The sequence below is a fragment of the Hyperolius riggenbachi genome, chromosome 3 (genome assembly GCF_040937935.1).
Source record: "Hyperolius riggenbachi isolate aHypRig1 chromosome 3, aHypRig1.pri, whole genome shotgun sequence".
Classification (NCBI taxonomy): domain Eukaryota; kingdom Metazoa; phylum Chordata; class Amphibia; order Anura; family Hyperoliidae; genus Hyperolius; species Hyperolius riggenbachi.
The window spans coordinates 42,544,262-42,557,625 of NC_090648.1; the positions used below are offsets into that span (position 1 = coordinate 42,544,262).

A 13,364-nucleotide genomic window follows, 5' to 3' on the forward strand; every position below is an offset into this window, starting at 1 on the left:
TTACATCTTTTGGAATCATTGCAAACTTTCAGCCAAGCATTTCCACAATTAACATCTGCCTTTTAGGGTCACTTAGCTAGACTGTGGGCTGAACTATGCAGATTACTTCTACTTTTAGGGAGACTCAAGCCAGTATGAACATGAGGCGAGGGCACATCTTCTTACTGTCCTACCAATCCCATTATACCTTATGCCTCACACTGGCACCTGCCAGTCACAGACAGGAGGTTTACAACTTGAAAATCAGGTATGACTGAAGCACTTTTTGGCACTTGTCCTTCTACAGACAAACTATTTTCTTCGTGCAGCCAGACAAGCACTGTTTATTTTCTCCGCTAAGGCTGCATAGGTGAATTTTCTATTTGTGGGTTGCAGGTCTGAACCCCAAATGGCCCATACTTTGTGAGAAAGAATGATGCTGCAGACAAGCATTGTGTAAATGTACACAATCTGTGTCCCAATAGTCATCGGGCAAAGGGCATACACACTTATCCATGCACAACCACATGGACATCAAGGACAGGCGAGTTGGATGGTGGGTATGATACTAGTTTGTAAAAGTGCACCATTGACGAGGATGGGATTTGAACCCATTCGTGCAGAGCAGAATGGATTAGCAGTCCATCGCCTTAACCACTCGGCCACCTCGTCTCAGTAAAACATGACATCTAACGCTATCATTTTTTCAGCTCTGGTCAAAGCCCTGTGCGCAAAACACGGCTCATCTTTTCAGGATAGCAAAGTGCACTTTTTGGACAGAAAAGAAGAACGCGCACCTTTTGCTCACACAAGAAAAATCATTTGCAAGAGGCCTGACAGCGGACACCTTAATCATCCCACTGGAGCACACCTACCTAAACAAGGGCCTTCTACACCATGCCATCAACACGCCATGCTGTATTTTTCATCTTTGCTTACATCTTTTGGAATCATTGCAAACTTTCAGCCAAGCATTTCCACAATTAACATCTGCCTTTTAGGGTCACTTAGCTAGACTGTGGGCTGAACTATGCAGATTACTTCTACTTTTAGGGAGACTCAAGCCAGTATGAACATGAGGCGAGGGCACATCTTCTTACTGTCCTACCAATCCCATTATACCTTATGCCTCACACTGGCACCTGCCAGTCACAGACAGGAGGTTTACAACTTGAAAATCAGGTATGACTGAAGCACTTTTTGGCACTTGTCCTTCTACAGACAAACTATTTTCTTCGTGCAGCCAGACAAGCACTGTTTATTTTCTCCGCTAAGGCTGCAGAGGTGAATTTTCTATTTGTGGGTTGCAGGTCTGAACCCCGAACGGCCCATACTTTGTGAGAAAGAATGATGCTGCAGACAAGCATTGTGTAAATGTACACAATCTGTGTCCCAATAGTCATCGGGCAAAGGGCATACACACTTATCCATGCACAACCACATGGACGTCAAGGACAGGCGAGTTGGATGGTGGGTATGATACTAGTTTGTAAAAGTGCACCATCGACGAGGATGGGATTTGAACCCATGCGTGCAGAGCACAATGGATTAGCAGTCCATCGCCTTAACCACTCGGCCACCTCGTCTCAGTAAAACATGACATCTAACGCTATCATTTTTTCAGCTCTGGTCAAAGCCCTGTGCGCAAAACACGGCTCATCTTTTCAGGATAGCAAAGTGCACTTTTTGGACAGAAAAGAAGAACGCGCTCCTTTTGCTCACACAAGAAAAATCATTTTCAAGAGGCCTGACAGAGGACACCTTAATCATCCCACTGGAGCACACCTACCTAAACAAGGGCCTTCTACACCATGCCATCAACACGCCATGCTGTATTTTTCATCTTTGCTTACATCTTTTGGAATCATTGCAAACTTTCAGCCAAGCATTTCCACAATTAACATCTGCCTTTTAGGGTCACTTAGCTAGACTGTGGGCTGAACTATGCAGATTACTTCTACTTTTAGGGAGACTCAAGCCAGTATGAACATGAGGCGAGGGCACATCTTCTTACTGTCCTACCAATCCCATTATACCTTATGCCTCACACTGGCACCTGCCAGTCACAGACAGGAGGTTTACAACTTGAAAATCAGGTATGACTGAAGCACTTTTTGGCACTTGTCCTTCTACAGACAAACTATTTTCTTCGTGCAGCCAGACAAGCACTGTTTATTTTCTCCGCTAAGGCTGCAGAGGTGAATTTTCTATTTGTGGGTTGCAGGTCTGAACCCCAAATGGCCCATACTTTGTGAGAAAGAATGATGCTGCAGACAAGCATTGTGTAAATGTACAATATCTGTGTCCCAATAGTCATCGGGCAAAGGGCATACACACTTATCCATGCACAACCACATGGACGTCAAGGACAGGCGAGTTGGATGGTGGGTATGATACTAGTTTGTAAAAGTGCACCATCGACGAGGATGGGATTTGAACCCATGCGTGCAGAGCCCAATGGATTACCTGTCCATCGCCTTAACCACTCGGCCACCTCGTCTAAGCAAAACATGACATCTAACGCTATCATTTTTTCAGCTCTGGTCAAAGCCCTGTGCGCAAAACACGGCTCATCTTTTCAGGATAGCAAAGTGCACTTTTTGGACAGAAAAGAAGAACGCGCACCTTTTGCTCACACAAGAAAAATCATTTGCAAGAGGCCTGACAGAGGACACCTTAATCATCCCACTGGAGCACACCTACCTAAACAAGGGCCTTCTACACCATGCCATCAACACGCCATGCTGTATTTTTCATCTTTGCTTACATCTTTTGGAATCATTGCAAACTTTCAGCCAAGCATTTCCACAATTAACATCTGCCTTTTAGGGTCACTTAGCTAGACTGTGGGCTGAACTATGCAGATTACTTCTACTTTTAGGGAGACTCAAGCCAGTATGAACATGAGGCGAGGGCACATCTTCTTACTGTCCTACCAATCCCATTATACCTTATGCCTCACACTGGCACCTGCCAGTCACAGACAGGAGGTTTACAACTTGAAAATCAGGTATGACTGAAGCACTTTTTGGCACTTGTCCTTCTACAGACAAACTAATTTCTTCGTGCAGCCAGACAAGCACTGTTTATTTTCTCCGCTAAGGCTGCAGAGGTGAATTTTCTATTTGTGGGTTGCAGGTCTGAACCCCGAACGGCCCATACTTTGTGAGAAAGAATGATGCTGCAGACAAGCATTGTGTAAATGTACACAATCTGTGTCCCAATAGTCATCGGGCAAAGGGCATACACACTTATCCATGCACAACCACATGGACGTCAAGGACAGGCGAGTTGGATGGTGGGTATGATACTAGTTTGTAAAAGTGCACCATCGACGAGGATGGGATTTGAACCCATGCGTGCAGAGCACAATGGATTAGCAGTCCATCGCCTTAACCACTCGGCCACCTCGTCTCAATAAAACATGACATCTAACGCTATCATTTTTTCAGCTATGGTCAAAGCCCTGTGCGCAAAACACGGCTCATCTTTTCAGGATAGCAAAGTGCACTTTTTGGACAGAAAAGAAGAACGCGCACCTTTTGCTCACACAAGAAAAATCATTTGCAAGAGGCCTGACAGAGGACACCTTAATCATCCCACTGGAGCACACCTACCTAAACAAGGGCCTTCTACACCATGCCATCAACACGCCATGCTGTATTTTTCATCTTTGCTTACATCTTTTGGAATCATTGCAAACTTTCAGCCAAGCATTTCCACAATTAACATCTGCCTTTTAGGGTCACTTAGCTAGACTGTGGGCTGAACTATGCAGATTACTTCTACTTTTAGGGAGACTCAAGCCAGTATGAACATGAGGCGAGGGCACATCTTCTTACTGTCCTACCAATCCCATTATACCTTATGCCTCACACTGGCACCTGCCAGTCACAGACAGGAGGTTTACAACTTGAAAATCAGGTATGACTGAAGCACTTTTTGGCACTTGTCCTTCTACAGACAAACTATTTTCTTCGTGCAGCCAGACAAGCACTGTTTATTTTCTCCGCTAAGGCTGCAGAGGTGAATTTTCTATTTGTGGGTTGCAGGTCTGAGCCCCAAATGGCCCATACTTTGTGAGAAAGAATGATGCTGCAGACAAGCATTGTGTAAATGTACAATATCTGTGTCCCAATAGTCATCGGGCAAAGGGCATACACACTTATCCATGCACAACCACATGGACATCAAGGACAGGCGAGTTGGATGGTGGGTATGATACTAGTTTGTAAAAGTGCACCATCGACAAGGATGGGATTTGAACCCATGCATGCAGAGCACAATGGATTAGCAGTCCATCGCCTTAACCACTCGGCCACCTCGTCTCAGTAAAACATGACATCTAACGCTATCATTTTTTCAGCTCTGGTCAAAGCCCTGTGCGCAAAACACGGCTCATCTTTTCAGGATAGCAAAGTGCACTTTTTGGACAGAAAAGAAGAACGCGCACCTTTTGCTCACACAAGAAAAATCATTTGCAAGAGGCCTGACAGCGGACACCTTAATCATCCCACTGGAGCACACCTACCTAAACAAGGGCCTTCTACACCATGCCATCAACACGCCATGCTGTATTTTTCATCTTTGCTTACATCTTTTGGAATCATTGCAAACTTTCAGCCAAGCATTTCCACAATTAACATCTGCCTTTTAGGGTCACTTAGCTAGACTGTGGGCTGAACTATGCAGATTACTTCTACTTTTAGGGAGACTCAAGCCAGTATGAACATGAGGCGAGGGCACATCTTCTTACTGTCCTACCAATCCCATTATACCTTATGCCTCACACTGGCACCTGCCAGTCACAGACAGGAGGTTTACAACTTGAAAATCAGGTATGACTGAAGCACTTTTTGGCACTTGTCCTTCTACAGACAAACTATTTTCTTCGTGCAGCCAGACAAGCACTGTTTATTTTCTCCGCTAAGGCTGCAGAGGTGAATTTTCTATTTGTGGGTTGCAGGTCTGAACCCTGAACGGCCCATACTTTGTGAGAAAGAATGATGCTGCAGAGAAGCATGGTGTAAATGTACACAATCTGTATCCCAATAGTCATCGGGCAAAGGGCATACACACTTATCCATGCACAACCACATGGACGTCAAGGACAGGCGAGTTGGATGGTGGGTATGATACTAGTTTGTAAAAGTGCAACATCGACGAGGATGGGATTTGAACCCATGCGTGCAGAGCACAATGGATTAGCAGTCCATCGCCTTAACCACTCGGCCACCTCGTCTCAGTAAATCATGACATCTAACGCTATCATTTTTTCAGCTATGGTCAAAGCCCTGTGCGCAAAACACGGCTCATCTTTTCAGGATAGCAAAGTGCACTTTTTGGACAGAAAAGAAGAACGCGCACCTTTTGCTCACACAAGAAAAATCATTTGCAAGAGGCCTGACAGAGGACACCTTAATCATCCCACTGGAGCACACCTACCTAAACAAGGGCCTTCTACACCATGCCATCAACACGCCATGCTGTATTTTTCATCTTTGCTTACATCTTTTGGAATCATTGCAAACTTTCAGCCAAGCATTTCCACAATTAACATCTGCCTTTTAGGGTCACTTAGCTAGACTGTGGGCTGAACTATGCAGATTACTTCTACTTTTAGGGAGACTCAAGCCAGTATGAACATGAGGCGAGGGCACATCTTCTTACTGTCCTACCAATCCCATTATACCTTATGCCTCACACTGGCACCTGCCAGTCACAGACAGGAGGTTTACAACTTGAAAATCAGGTATGACTGAAGCACTTTTTGGCACTTGTCCTTCTACAGACAAACTATTTTCTTCGTGCAGCCAGACAAGCACTGTTTATTTTCTCCGCTAAGGCTGCAGAGGTGAATTTTCTATTTGTGGGTTGCAGGTCTGAACCCCAAATGGCCCATACTTTGTGAGAAAGAATGATGCTGCAGACAAGCATTGTGTAAATGTACACAATCTGTGTCCCAATAGTCATCGGGCAAAGGGCATACACACTTATCCATGCACAACCACATGGACGTCAAGGACAGGCGAGTTGGATGGTGGGTATGATACTAGTTTGTAAAAGTGCACCATCGACGAGGATGGGATTTGAACCCATGCGTGCAGAGCCCAATGGATTACCAGTCCATCGCCTTAACCACTCGGCCACCTCGTCTCAGTAAAACATGACATCTAACGCTATCATTTTTTCAGCTCTGGTCAAAGCCCTGTGCGCAAAACACGGCTCATCTTTTCAGGATAGCAAAGTGCACTTTTTGGACAGAAAAGAAGAACGCGCACCTTTTGCTCACACAAGAAAAATCATTTGCAAGAGGCCTGACAGAGGACACCTTAATCATCCCACTGGAGCACACCTACCTAAACAAGGGCCTTCTACACCATGCCATCAACACGCCATGCTGTATTTTTCATCTTTGCTTACATCTTTTGGAATCATTGCAAACTTTCAGCCAAGCATTTCCACAATTAACATCTGCCTTTTAGGGTCACTTAGCTAGACTGTGGGCTGAACTATGCAGATTACTTCTACTTTTAGGGAGACTCAAGCCAGTATGAACATGAGGCGAGGGCACATCTTCTTACTGTCCTACCAATCCCATTATACCTTATGCCTCACACTGGCACCTGCCAGTCACAGACAGGAGGTTTACAACTTGAAAATCAGGTATGACTGAAGCACTTTTTGGCACTTGTCCTTCTACAGACAAACTAATTTCTTCGTGCAGCCAGACAAGCACTGTTTATTTTCTCCGCTAAGGCTGCAGAGGTGAATTTTCTATTTGTGGGTTGCAGGTCTGAACCCCGAACGGCCCATACTTTGTGAGAAAGAATGATGCTGCAGACAAGCATTGTGTAAATGTACACAATCTGTGTCCCAATAGTCATCGGGCAAAGGGCATACACACTTATCCATGCACAACCACATGGACGTCAAGGACAGGCGAGTTGGATGGTGGGTATGATACTAGTTTGTAAAAGTGCACCATCGACGAGGATGGGATTTGAACCCATGCGTGCAGAGCACAATGGATTAGCAGTCCATCGCCTTAACCACTCGGCCACCTCGTCTCAATAAAACATGACATCTAACGCTATCATTTTTTCAGCTATGGTCAAAGCCCTGTGCGCAAAACACGGCTCATCTTTTCAGGATAGCAAAATGCACTTTTTGGACAGAAAAGAAGAACGCGCACCTTTTGCTCACACAAGAAAAATCATTTGCAAGAGGCCTGACAGAGGACACCTTAATCATCCCACTGGAGCACACCTACCTAAACAAGGGCCTTCTACACCATGCCATCAACACGCCATGCTGTATTTTTCATCTTTGCTTACATCTTTTGGAATCATTGCAAACTTTCAGCCAAGCATTTCCACAATTAACATCTGCCTTTTAGGGTCACTTAGCTAGACTGTGGGCTGAACTATGCAGATTACTTCTACTTTTAGGGAGACTCAAGCCAGTATGAACATGAGGCGAGGGCACATCTTCTTACTGTCCTACCAATCCCATTATACCTTATGCCTCACACTGGCACCTGCCAGTCACAGACAGGAGGTTTACAACTTGAAAATCAGGTATGACTGAAGCACTTTTTGGCACTTGTCCTTCTACAGACAAACTATTTTCTTCGTGCAGCCAGACAAGCACTGTTTATTTTCTCCGCTAAGGCTGCAGAGGTGAATTTTCTATTTGTGGGTTGCAGGTCTGAACCCCAAATGGCCCATACTTTGTGAGAAAGAATGATGCTGCAGACAAGCATTGTGTAAATGTACAATATCTGTGTCCCAATAGTCATCGGGCAAAGGGCATACACACTTATCCATGCACAACCACATGGACATCAAGGACAGGCGAGTTGGATGGTGGGTATGATACTTCTTTGTAAAAGTGCACCATTGACGAGGATGGGATTTGAACCCATGCATGCAGAGCACAATGGATTAGCAGTCCATCGTCTTAACCACTCGGCCACCTCGTCTCAGTAAAACATGACATCTAACGCTATCATTTTTTCAGCTCTGGTCAAAGCCCTGTGCGCAAAACACGGCTCATCTTTTCAGGATAGCAAAGTGCACTTTTTGGACAGAAAAGAAGAACGCGCACCTTTTGCTCACACAAGAAAAATCATTTGCAAGAGGCCTGACAGCGGACACCTTAATCATCCCACTGGAGCACACCTACCTAAACAAGGGCCTTCTACACCATGCCATCAACACGCCATGCTGTATTTTTCATCTTTGCTTACATCTTTTGGAATCATTGCAAACTTTCAGCCAAGCATTTCCACAATTAACATCTGCCTTTTAGGGTCACTTAGCTAGACTGTGGGCTGAACTATGCAGATTACTTCTACTTTTAGGGAGACTCAAGCCAGTATGAACATGAGGCGAGGGCACATCTTCTTACTGTCCTACCAATCCCATTATACCTTATGCCTCACACTGGCACCTGCCAGTCACAGACAGGAGGTTTACAACTTGAAGCATGGTGTAAATGTACACAATCTGTATCCCAATAGTCATCGGGCAAAGGGCATACACACTTATCCATGCACAACCACATGGACGTCAAGGACAGGCGAGTTGGATGGTGGGTATGATACTAGTTTGTAAAAGTGCAACATCGACGAGGATGGGATTTGAACCCATGCGTGCAGAGCACAATAGATTAGCAGTCCATCGCCTTAACCACTCGGCCACCTCGTCTCAGTAAAAGATGACATCTAACGCTATCATTTTTTCAGCTCTGGTCAAAGCCCTGTGCGCAAAACACGGCACATCTTTTCAGGATAGCAAAGTGCACTTTTTGGACAGAAAAGAAGAACGCGCACCTTTTGCTCACACAAGAAAAATCATTTGCAAGAGGCCTGACAGAGGACACCTTAATCATCCCACTGGAGCACACCTACCTAAACAAGGGCCTTCTACACCATGCCATCAACACGCCATGCTGTATTTTTCATCTTTGCTTACATCTTTTGGAATCATTGCAAACTTTCAGCCAAGCATTTCCACAATTAACATCTGCCTTTTAGGGTCACTTAGCTAGACTGTGGGCTGAACTATGCAGATTACTTCTACTTTTAGGGAGACTCAAGCCAGTATGAACATGAGGCGAGGGCACATCTTCTTACTGTCCTACCAATCCCATTATACCTTATGCCTCACACTGGCACCTGCCAGTCACAGACAGGAGGTTTACAACTTGAAAATCAGGTATGACTGAAGCACTTTTTGGCACTTGTCCTGCTACAGACAAACTAATTTCTTCGTGCAGCCAGACAAGCACTGTTTATTTTCTCCGCTAAGGCTGCAGAGGTGAATTTTCTATTTGTGGGTTGCAGGTCTGAACCCCGAACGGCCCATACTTTGTGAGAAAGAATGATGCTGCAGACAAGCATTGTGCAAATGTACACAATCTGTGTCCCAATAGTCATCGGGCAAAGGGCATACACACTTATCCATGCACAACCACATGGACGTCAAGGACAGGCGAGTTGGATGGTGGGTATGATACTAGTTTGTAAAAGTGCACCATCGACGAGGATGGGATTTGAACCCATGCGTGCAGAGCACAATGGATTAGCAGTCCATCGCCTTAACCACTCGGCCACCTCGTCTCAATAAAACATGACATCTAACGCTATCATTTTTTCAGCTATGGTCAAAGCCCTGTGCGCAAAACACGGCTCATCTTTTCAGGATAGCAAAGTGCACTTTTTGGACAGAAAAGAAGAACGCGCACCTTTTGCTCACACAAGAAAAATCATTTGCAAGAGGCCTGACAGAGGACACCTTAATCATCCCACTGGAGCACACCTACCTAAACAAGGGCCTTCTACACCATGCCATCAACACACCATGCTGTATTTTTCATCTTTGCTTACATCTTTTGGAATCATTGCAAACTTTCAGCCAAGCATTTCCACAATTAACATCTGCCTTTTAGGGTCACTTAGCTAGACTGTGGGCTGAACTATGCAGATTACTTCTACTTTTAGGGAGACTCAAGCCAGTATGAACATGAGGTGAGGGCACATCTTCTTACTGTCCTACCAATCCCATTATACCTTATGCCTCACACTGGCACCTGCCAGTCACAGACAGGAGGTTTACAACTTGAAAATCAGGTATGACTGAAGCACTTTTTGGCACTTGTCCTTCTACAGACAAACTATTTTCTCCGTGCAGCCAGACAAGCACTGTTTATTTTCTCCGCTAAGGCTGCAGAGGTGAATTTTCTATTTGTGGGTTGCAGGTCTGAACCCCAAATGGCCCATACTTTGTGAGAAAGAATGATGCTGCAGACAAGCATTGTGTAAATGTACACAATCTGTGTCCCAATAGTCATCGGGCAAAGGGCATACACACTTATCCATGCACAACCACATGGACGTGTCAAGGACAGGCGAGTTGGATGGTGGGTATGATACTAGTTTGTAAAAGTGCACCATCGACGAGGATGGGATTTGAACCCATGCGTGCAGAGCACAATGGATTAGCAGTCCATCGCCTTAACCACTCGGCCACCTCGTCTCAGTAAAACATGACATCTAACGCTATCATTTTTTCAGCTCTGGTCAAAGCCCTGTGCGCAAAACACGGCTCATCTTTTCAGGATAGCAAAGTGCACTTTTTGGACAGAAAAGAAGAACGCGCTCCTTTTGCTCACACAAGAAAAATCATTTTCAAGAGGCCTGACAGAGGACACCTTAATCATCCCACTGGAGCACACCTACCTAAACAAGGGCCTTCTACACCATGCCATCAACACGCCATGCTGTATTTTTCATCTTTGCTTACATCTTTTGGAATCATTGCAAACTTTCAGCCAAGCATTTCCACAATTAACATCTGCCTTTTAGGGTCACTTAGCTAGACTGTGGGCTGAACTATGCAGATTACTTCTACTTTTAGGGAGACTCAAGCCAGTATGAACATGAGGCGAGGGCACATCTTCTTACTGTCCTACCAATCCCATTATACCTTATGCCTCACACTGGCACCTGCCAGTCACAGACAGGAGGTTTACAACTTGAAAATCAGGTATGACTGAAGCACTTTTTGGCACTTGTCCTTCTACAGACAAACTATTTTCTTCGTGCAGCCAGACAAGCACTGTTTATTTTCTCCGCTAAGGCTGCAGAGGTGAATTTTCTATTTCCCTGGTGCCTCCATGTCGGCATACTCATGGGTTAGCTCCGCCCCTCTAACCCCTATAGGACCAATCAAAATTCTATATATATATGGTCCCTACCCCTTCCACCTCATTCTTTTTTCCGTCCTCAGACACTATAGGACCTGTGTCTGTTAGAGTTTTAGGTTAAGCTATTTTTCTTTAGGTTTTTGGTATTCTTCCCCTTGCCCATATCACAGGTTAAGCTTCCTGTGTAATGGGCTGCTAAATGCGTCCAATTGTACCCCTGTACCTGTACTGGGTATTTCAGGTGGAGCCGCCTCAGTTTCCAGCTAAATGCGGAGTGGAAGCGTCCAGGAGGATTCTAAGGGCATAGAGAAGCTGGAGAGCGGAGCAGCAATGTCGCGCTTTGGTTCCGACATCTGCGCGGATGAAGCAGGTAAGATGGGCGGCTGGTTCTGGGCAGAGCGGTATTGGAGCGGTCAGAAGCTCTGAAGCATGTTCCCGGCGTGCGGAAATGACGTCTGGGCATGCGCGAGCCGCCGGAAGTTCTCATCTGAGGGACCAGGAAGTGCGGCGGCCATCTTTGTTGTGGGCATAATGCCCTAGTATTGCGTGCTCACGCTGGAGACGGCGGGGGCGGCCTATTTAAAGTCGGCCAGATAGCTCAGTGTAAGGCTGACCAGCTGGCAGGCGGATGGGCTGCTAGTTTTGCTGTGTATCTTGCACATTTGTTGTAAAGTATTGTTGGCTTACCCTCATCCCGGAGACAGGATAATGGAGGAAGGAGAAGCTTCTGATAATTCTGGAGGTAATTAGCAGTTTCTGCTAGGGTATGCAATAGGTGTACAGCATACCTTAATGATCATTTGAGGAACATGTCTGCTTAGTTATTTATGTATTTATTTGTTTATTTTTTTCCTTATAGTGGACGCTTCCGCTGAGGTTGGCGATCATTATGGACCTTCTGGGTAAGGGGAGAGGGAAAAAAAAAAAAAAAAGCTTGCTTGTGCAGGATCACTGAGCTTATGAATATATAAATTATGTTTTTCAGCTCTTATGTGATTCCACCGGGACAAGGAGGTGCTAATAGCCCTCGGTCACCGTCACGGCACAGAAGTGGAGGATCTTACCGAAGCAGACAGTCAAGATCAAGATCTCATTATGGCCCTTCAAACTATTACGATAAACAACATAGATCATCACGCCTTTCAAGATCCAGATCTAGATCCCCGAGAAAGCGATCAATGCCAGATAAGGGCCAGTGCTGGGCATGCCCGGGGGGGGCTATGCGAGGAAAAACCTTATGCTCATCTTGCCTAGGTCAAGTGGCAAAAGAGAATGAAGCAAAGACAGAAGATCTGGTGGAAGTAATAAGGAGAGTAGTGAGAGAGGAAGTAGCCACGCTCTCCTCATCAGCAAGTACGTCACAAGCTGAGGCAAATACGACAGAAAGGCAACCAGATCCAGAGGCATCAGACGAGGAATTGTCTTCAGGCCTCTTTAGTTTCTCTCTTACGGCACCTTTTATCTCCGCAGTAAAGGAGGCTCTGGAATGGAAGGACCCTCCTGAGGAACAACCACAGAATAAGGAGTACTATACTCATCTGTCTAAAAAGCATTGTTCCTTTCCCTTGATGAGAGAAATTAAAAATATCGTGTTGGAGGAATGGGAGAAAGTGGAGAACAAGACTTCCCTACATAATAAGTTTTCGAAGCTGTATCCAATTAAAGAAGAAGAAGCTCCTTTCTTATCCTCTCCACCGATAATTGATGCATCACTCTCAAGATTAATGAAGCATGTCACCCTACCAATGGAGAATACAGTAACTTTCCAGGATATCCTGGATAGGAGAATTGATAATGATTTGAAGAAAGTCTATCTTACAACAGGACAAATCTGTAAACCGGCTATAGCACTGACATCGGTTGGAAAGGCATTAAGTGTCTGGATCTCCAATATAGAAGAGGCAATTGAGAAAGGAGTGGATCCATTAGAGATAATTACAGCATTAGATGATTTGAAGCTTTCAGCTGACTTCATCAGTGAGGCCGCAATGGATACCTTGAGGGCTGCGTCTAGAGTAATGCTGAACTCGGTAACAGCTAAAAGGGCCTTATGGCTGAAGCACTGGAAGGCAGATATGGGATCAAAGCAGAGCTGGGTGAAGATTCCTTTTGATGGTTCGTCACTGTTTGGCAAAGAAATGGACAAGGCCATTACAAGAGTGACAGGAGGAAAA

At 45.2% G+C, this 13,364-nt stretch overlaps 12 non-coding genes across 12 annotated transcripts; all 12 read right to left on the reverse strand.

Moving 5' to 3' along the window:
• Nucleotides 1-569: 569 nt before the first annotated feature.
• On the reverse strand, nucleotides 570-651 carry TRNAS-GCU (transfer RNA serine (anticodon GCU)). Its single transcript has one exon. It is a non-coding gene; the product is annotated as a tRNA-Ser (tRNA).
• An 832-nt stretch (nucleotides 652-1,483) lies between these two features.
• On the reverse strand, nucleotides 1,484-1,565 carry TRNAS-GCU (transfer RNA serine (anticodon GCU)). Its single transcript has one exon. It is a non-coding gene; the product is annotated as a tRNA-Ser (tRNA).
• An 832-nt stretch (nucleotides 1,566-2,397) lies between these two features.
• Nucleotides 2,398-2,479, reverse strand: TRNAT-GGU (transfer RNA threonine (anticodon GGU)). Its single transcript has one exon. It is a non-coding gene; the product is annotated as a tRNA-Thr (tRNA).
• An 832-nt stretch (nucleotides 2,480-3,311) lies between these two features.
• Nucleotides 3,312-3,393, reverse strand: TRNAS-GCU (transfer RNA serine (anticodon GCU)). The gene has a single exon. It is a non-coding gene; the product is annotated as a tRNA-Ser (tRNA).
• Nucleotides 3,394-4,225: 832 nt separating this feature from the next.
• Nucleotides 4,226-4,307, reverse strand: TRNAS-GCU (transfer RNA serine (anticodon GCU)). Its single transcript has one exon. It is a non-coding gene; the product is annotated as a tRNA-Ser (tRNA).
• An 832-nt stretch (nucleotides 4,308-5,139) lies between these two features.
• On the reverse strand, nucleotides 5,140-5,221 carry TRNAS-GCU (transfer RNA serine (anticodon GCU)). The gene has a single exon. It is a non-coding gene; the product is annotated as a tRNA-Ser (tRNA).
• An 832-nt stretch (nucleotides 5,222-6,053) lies between these two features.
• TRNAT-GGU (transfer RNA threonine (anticodon GGU)) lies at nucleotides 6,054-6,135 on the reverse strand. Its single transcript has one exon. It is a non-coding gene; the product is annotated as a tRNA-Thr (tRNA).
• Nucleotides 6,136-6,967: 832 nt separating this feature from the next.
• Nucleotides 6,968-7,049, reverse strand: TRNAS-GCU (transfer RNA serine (anticodon GCU)). Its single transcript has one exon. It is a non-coding gene; the product is annotated as a tRNA-Ser (tRNA).
• Nucleotides 7,050-7,881: 832 nt separating this feature from the next.
• Nucleotides 7,882-7,963, reverse strand: TRNAS-GCU (transfer RNA serine (anticodon GCU)). Its single transcript has one exon. It is a non-coding gene; the product is annotated as a tRNA-Ser (tRNA).
• Nucleotides 7,964-8,608: 645 nt separating this feature from the next.
• TRNAS-GCU (transfer RNA serine (anticodon GCU)) lies at nucleotides 8,609-8,690 on the reverse strand. The gene has a single exon. It is a non-coding gene; the product is annotated as a tRNA-Ser (tRNA).
• Nucleotides 8,691-9,522: 832 nt separating this feature from the next.
• On the reverse strand, nucleotides 9,523-9,604 carry TRNAS-GCU (transfer RNA serine (anticodon GCU)). Its single transcript has one exon. It is a non-coding gene; the product is annotated as a tRNA-Ser (tRNA).
• An 834-nt stretch (nucleotides 9,605-10,438) lies between these two features.
• TRNAS-GCU (transfer RNA serine (anticodon GCU)) lies at nucleotides 10,439-10,520 on the reverse strand. Its single transcript has one exon. It is a non-coding gene; the product is annotated as a tRNA-Ser (tRNA).
• Nucleotides 10,521-13,364: the final 2,844 nt, after the last annotated feature.